At 37.8% G+C, this 6,011-nt stretch overlaps 1 protein-coding gene across 1 annotated transcript in view; it reads right to left on the reverse strand.

Annotated features, from left to right (window-relative positions):
• KLHL5 (kelch-like family member 5) overlaps window positions 1-3,348 on the reverse strand; it is a 62,708-nt gene extending 59,360 nt beyond the window's left edge. The window contains exon 1 of the mRNA XM_009332455.1: window positions 3,264-3,348. The gene's annotated coding sequence lies outside the window, so the exon portion shown is untranslated. The remainder of the gene's footprint in view (window positions 1-3,263) is intronic.
• Between the last annotated feature and the right edge of the window lie 2,663 nt (window positions 3,349-6,011).

Genomic DNA, 6,011 nt, shown 5'->3' on the forward strand with positions numbered 1-6,011 from the left:
CCCCACCACTGAATGTGTAATACAGGGCCATAAGAGTTTTCACAAAATAAAAGTAGAATGTTGATTTAAGTGGCAATTTCCTGAGTTGGAAAGCATTGCAAATTTTAAGCAAGTTGGTTAAATTCTTATTAAGTTTTAAATTAAGTTCTTTTCAATAGAGTCAATAGAGTGCATATTGACTATTTTGACAAAGGTATCAGCTAAGGCAGTGGGACAAGTCTATCCAGACACATTTTAGAAGAGATGAAGCCAGTGCTCTACCTTAAATTTCACTGTTCTACAAAAACATCTCGTACAATTTTATGAACAGTTTTCCACTAATTCTGAACATCTGATGTTACTAATCAAAAGTTACTAATCAAAAATCATTCTTCAAAGTGTATCCTGTTGTTATGGAAGACATCAGGATTTTTAACATCAGTTGCACTTAGAATTGCCAGAAGAGGTAATTAATTGGCAAAGTATTCCTCTGAACAGATTGAAATCAATACCTCTCAACTTTACAGAAATTTGTCCACTGGAAAAATGCCAGCATAGTCCATAAGACATAATTATTAATCAGCAGCCCTGCTTGATAATTAGTCATTCTACCTTACAGTAAGACAGGAATAAAGATTTCTCTCATAGTGATCCACCTTTTCAATTCCTCCTCTTTGGAGTACATTTTGGCATTTGTTTCAAATTCTTTTTAACCTCCATGACCACTAGAGAAAAAGGTGCAGGCCAAGTCTAAAAATTCTGACAATCTGGAGGAGGTCGGCTATTTTGGTAAGTGGAGCTACCACATTTTGAACTACTGCAAAATAATGAAAATAAAAAGTCTGTTCTCAAAGTAATTTCTGGGGAACCTTAGCAGTTCTAATAATTTTTAAAGCTCAGAAAAGTATTGATGTCATCTATAGTGGAAGATACCAACAGGGATATAGACTGACCGGGGAGTGAAAGAAATTGAAAAATGGAAAAAAAAGGAAAAGGGAAAAAAAGCCTGACTGGGGGTCAATCCTTTATGACCACAAATTAAATAAAGCCTATTCTTTCCCAGAAGTATGGCAGTTTCCCCAATTGCTTGATGCCATATATATGCGACTCAATGATAATAATTTTCTAATTATCATCCTGTTGGGTTAACAGGTTGTCTGGGAAAGGCTTCTAAACAGACAAGGGAGAAGGATAAATAAAACGTGTCACTATCTTTGTAGAGAGAGCTGAGTCTCAAGGCACCTGAAGGAAGACCGACCGACACTTGTTTGAGTTTCATTCTCATGTTCTTTATAACCCTATGCTTTTAATTTATTAGACCTGAGTAAAGACAGAGGAAGACATCAAGCTTAAGCAGGTGGCTCCCAACCTCCATCTGGGCACTAAGTTTGCAGCATCAGGCACCAAAAGCATCATTCTGCTATGCAATAGTAAAATATTTGGCATTGATGAGAGCAATGCAGAGTGAGAAAGAGGTTCTTGTTTTGGTGTTATATAAGCCTGCATTGAAGGAAAACGCACGGTGAACTAATATAACACCAAGTACTCTCCTGTGGTTTGTACTGATGATTACCATAGCTAGCGCCAGTGGTTTGACTGCCGATTATTTGCCAAAGTCTGTACCACTTTGGCAACCATAAACTTGGAACAAGCTCCTTAGGTGTCTTACAAGCATTTTCTTCTTTGGAACCAGAGAAATAGGAATACTAAAGTGCTATTTTGATATATGTTTCTAAGTATAAGAAGCTTATAAAAATGAAATTTATTTAGCCCAAATACTCACCTTACTAACTAAAAACATGTTAGCTTTTGGTGCACCAATGGGGAGGGAAGTGAATATTTTAATTATAAATTTCTTTCATATTTCATCTATACAAAAGAAAATAAGGATACAGAAATTTCTCCCAACAGTTTAATAAGGAGCAATATAAAGAAATGAGAGGATGGCAATGGACTCAAACTCTAAACTTCCCAAACTCATGATTCTCAACTCATGAGTGTGATGGCCACCCACAGAAAATGCCCAAAGAAAAGCAAAACCTTGTAATAACTACACCCAGAATTCTCAAGTACTTTGTCATCACTCTTAATAAAAATTATGTCTCAGGAGTTGTATACTTCTAGGCTAGAACTGTCTCAGCAGAGAGCCACGAAGGACACTGCAGCTGGTGCTCAGCTATCACTCTGGGCTAAATTTATTTGAAACAGATTTCCTGTTATTCTAGCATGTAGAACTGCAACATTCCTCTAGATTTCTTGCTCCTGGAAAGCTAGTCAAAGGTTACAGCCCCCCAAAATACAATTAATAATACTATACTATGCCAAAAAGTTTATCAAGAACCAGAGAGGTAGAAAAATACACAACAGAACAAATTAAAGCATCTACTGTTAAAAATGTTATATATATGGTAAATTGCCAGTGATGTGACAGATGATGACACGAACAGTGAGAAAGACCATCTCTCTTCTGTATGTGTATCATGGCATGAATAAATTCTAGACAATAAAGGAATATGTTTCTTTATCAACATTGCCAAGGCAGAGAGATCTCACAGTCAAGAAAGCAGATTTTTTTCATTTTAGTAAAACCTACTATTCCTAAATTAATTGGACTGGTTTTCTCATCCTCACGACTATTTTTTTCCAGCAGTATTTTACTTTACAGAGAGTTCAGATAAAGCTAGATTCTTGCATGCATTCAGGTTTTCAACATTCTTTTATCACTTTGCTTTGTGCAAATGTCAAAGCTATTCCCTTTGAAAATTACTTTAGCTTTGAACAGTCCTACTACTTTCCTGCTAAAAAAATGAAAGAAAGTGAAAGCCAGTCAGTATTACTGGAGTAATGAGATTTGACTGTGCAGTTGGTGGGCCTCTATTCATAAGCATTTCTCTAAAGCAGTATTTTCTCTCAGAGATTCAGTATCAACTTTTCCTGGTTTTCCTATAAAGATTAAAAGATTCAAAGTTAGAGGTTTCTCATGTATTTTGAAAAGATTAAAATTGAACTTTATAGTAATACCGACAGTCTTCTATAAAGCATGCTTTGATAAAGAGCAGAAGTGATGAAATCACATAAAAGTGTTCCAAACACTAGTATGTGAGGTCCACAAAAGCAAAGTCAATTCCTGCTTGTGTACACTCACCAGAAGGAAGCCCTCACAAGATGTGTAACAGAAGAAAGATAGAATTCCAGGTGTAAGGAAGACCCAGTACCTTTGTGGGCTAAATTTATGTTCCTTGTAGCATAACTTACTGTTAGAACTGAGTAAATACAATAATTACCTGTAACACCAGAATGATCTCTACGTGTTCAAAGAATCATGTAGTTCCATTTGTCTTCCTCTTTCTGAAAATTTGAGGTAGCAGAAAAAAATCTAGAGGCAGAAAAATAACAGTACAAACAAATAAGAACCAGCCATTCAGGAAAAAAAAAAAATCTTGAAAGCAGATTGCCTACTCTATTCAGATAGAACTTCCTTCCACTTGTCCTGTGATTCCTAAACTTTCTGAGAGGAGGCAATAAAAGCGTGTCACTGCAGAACTGTCACCTTAGTTCCTTCCACAACTTCAGGTTACATACACATCAACAAAGACTCCAAAGAAAGAGGGGAAATTAATATGAAATTTTGAAATCATAAACTCTCAAGAAACACTGGGTTACAAGACAGTATCTTTTTTTTTTTTTTTTTTTTAAATAACCTTAGTGCATTTTCAGCCCTATCTTTGGCTAGCCATAATTCCATGAAGGGAAAAGCAATGAAGAATTGCTCTGCCACATTAAGCACTTAAACTGAACACTGTTGCCAAAGAGTAACATTGACTGTATTGGTAAATAAAGCCAAGTACCACCACTAAACATGCTTCAATAAATGGAGCAGCTCTATAAAAATTCACACTTACTGTTACAGTGGTTCTCAACCCTTTCCTACTTACAGGCCACTAAAAATTTTCCAGCCGAAGACCGACCTCTACTCAAAAAACCTAGCCTGCTGACACAGTACGTGTCTACTTTTGGCTCGGCACCAAACAAATTGGCTATATGCACTTTGAAGTGAAAGAAAGCATAGCTCCATAGGACACCTGCATGCATAGTGTGATACCTAATATTTGACCTCTCATGGTCTGATCTTTTTTACTAGCTGCAAGAACCTCCTAGCTGTCTGAACAGTAATAGCACCTCATTCTTGCCTCTGGAGCACGTAACCTCATCTCTCCTGTATGATTGCTTCTTAAGGCCATACAGCCAATTAATACATGTATTTATGGTCAGCAGTTGCTCTGTTGGTAGTTTTGAATGAAAGATTTTGTTCTTATGAAAAAAAGCCAACGGTGGATAGTTAGGTTTGTAATTAATGCATTCTTCTACTTGGTAATATTGCTATAATAAAAGGCAATTTAATTGATAGGGGAGGAGGCAAACTTTCCCATTGTAAGAGTTTTGTAAGGGAAATGTAAAATCACATTGTAATTTCTCAAGAGCTGTAGAAAATTTCATTATTGGGTCATGTTATGTCTAATTAGGTAATCTTCTTTACCACATCATGAAATACTGAATTACATCAACAAACACACAAGACATCAACACAACCAAAGAACAATCTTTTTAAAAGCACTGTTGATACAAAAGTCCAGAGAGTTGGAACAAGTTCATCAATATGAATTTTCATTGTTAGCAACAGTTTGCAATTACTGTTTGACCATAATGGTCTAATGGAAGATTTTTTCATCTTCACGCAAATTCTTTTCTATTTTAAATTTGCAGTCATTGCATTTCTGCGAAACACAGTGTTAAAATCTACTGCCATGCAGTAAACATGCTGGCTTTGGTAGTGGACGTGCCCATCCAGAGGACGTACTTGAGGGACGGTCCAGTGAAGCTGACGCATGGCAGAGGAAAACACTATCTGACTCAGATTAGGGCTGTTACTATTATTTTGGTTCTATCCTGCTTTATGCTCCTCAGCATTGTTCAGCAAGTGGAAAACAGGAAAAACATAAGATGGGAACACAATCTCCTCCATCAGGAATGCACCTACGAAGTTCAAGAGCAAGGCTTTTTTTTTTTTTTTTTTTTTTAAAGTATTCATCCACATATGCCTCCGGAAATTCTCATGTGAAAATACCTTCATGAGAAACGATCAGAGATCTTTTCTGGCAAAATTAATGAACTGCTCATGAAAATACATCTTGTGTGATCTGTTTTTGAAAAGGATCCATCCCCACAATACATACAGTTTGTCTAGATATGCAAGCTACACTGACATAACCATGACTTCAAATTTTTATTCCTATTCATGCTAGTAAGAAGACCTGAGTGGTAATTTTTACTTGAAAATAAGACTGTATTCGGAGTTTAGCTTATATAATTTCATAATTAACTTCTAAGTAAAAGAAACCAACAAACCCAAGCGTCCCCTTTTTACTGTTCTGACGCTACTGGCTAAAAACTGACACTACTGCTAGAACACGCTGATAACGAGCCATAGATGGCTTGATTTCAGCTGGGCTGCTAAGCCGCACCATCGTTCGCACAGCTGAACGAGCGCGAGTTCAAAGCCCAAAGCCACAAAAAGGCTTTAAGTAAAAACATGAAGCAACAACATATATAAACAGCAGTCGTTTGATGTTCAACTCCTATACTTCTTTTTTTCCCCGTGTAACAACATCACTCCCCATTTTGCTATTTGGCAGTCGCTGCTCTACTCTGTTCGATCAGCCTCAAAAAAAAATAAAAATCAGTTTTTCACTACTTCGTACTATGATCGTGAAGGTTACGAAACAAACAAATGGACAAATACCTGAAAGCCTAGTGTGTTAAGTGCACTTTTACCGGGTCTTCGCTCTGAACGCTTTGAACCGAGCCAGCCACGGGGGCTACCCCGCCCGGCGGGACACAGACCCCGGCGTCTCCACGCGCGCCGGCGCCCTGCCCTGTAAAACACCCCCCCCGTCCTGCATCAGGCCGTCGCCTCCCCGCTCGGGTGCCAGCACTTTCCCAGGACGAGCGCCCCGGGCCCCCGCCCGGCGGGG

The sequence above is a fragment of the Pygoscelis adeliae genome, unplaced genomic scaffold (assembly GCF_000699105.1).
Source record: "Pygoscelis adeliae isolate BGI_AS28 unplaced genomic scaffold, ASM69910v1 Scaffold59, whole genome shotgun sequence".
Classification (NCBI taxonomy): Eukaryota; Metazoa; Chordata; class Aves; order Sphenisciformes; family Spheniscidae; genus Pygoscelis; species Pygoscelis adeliae.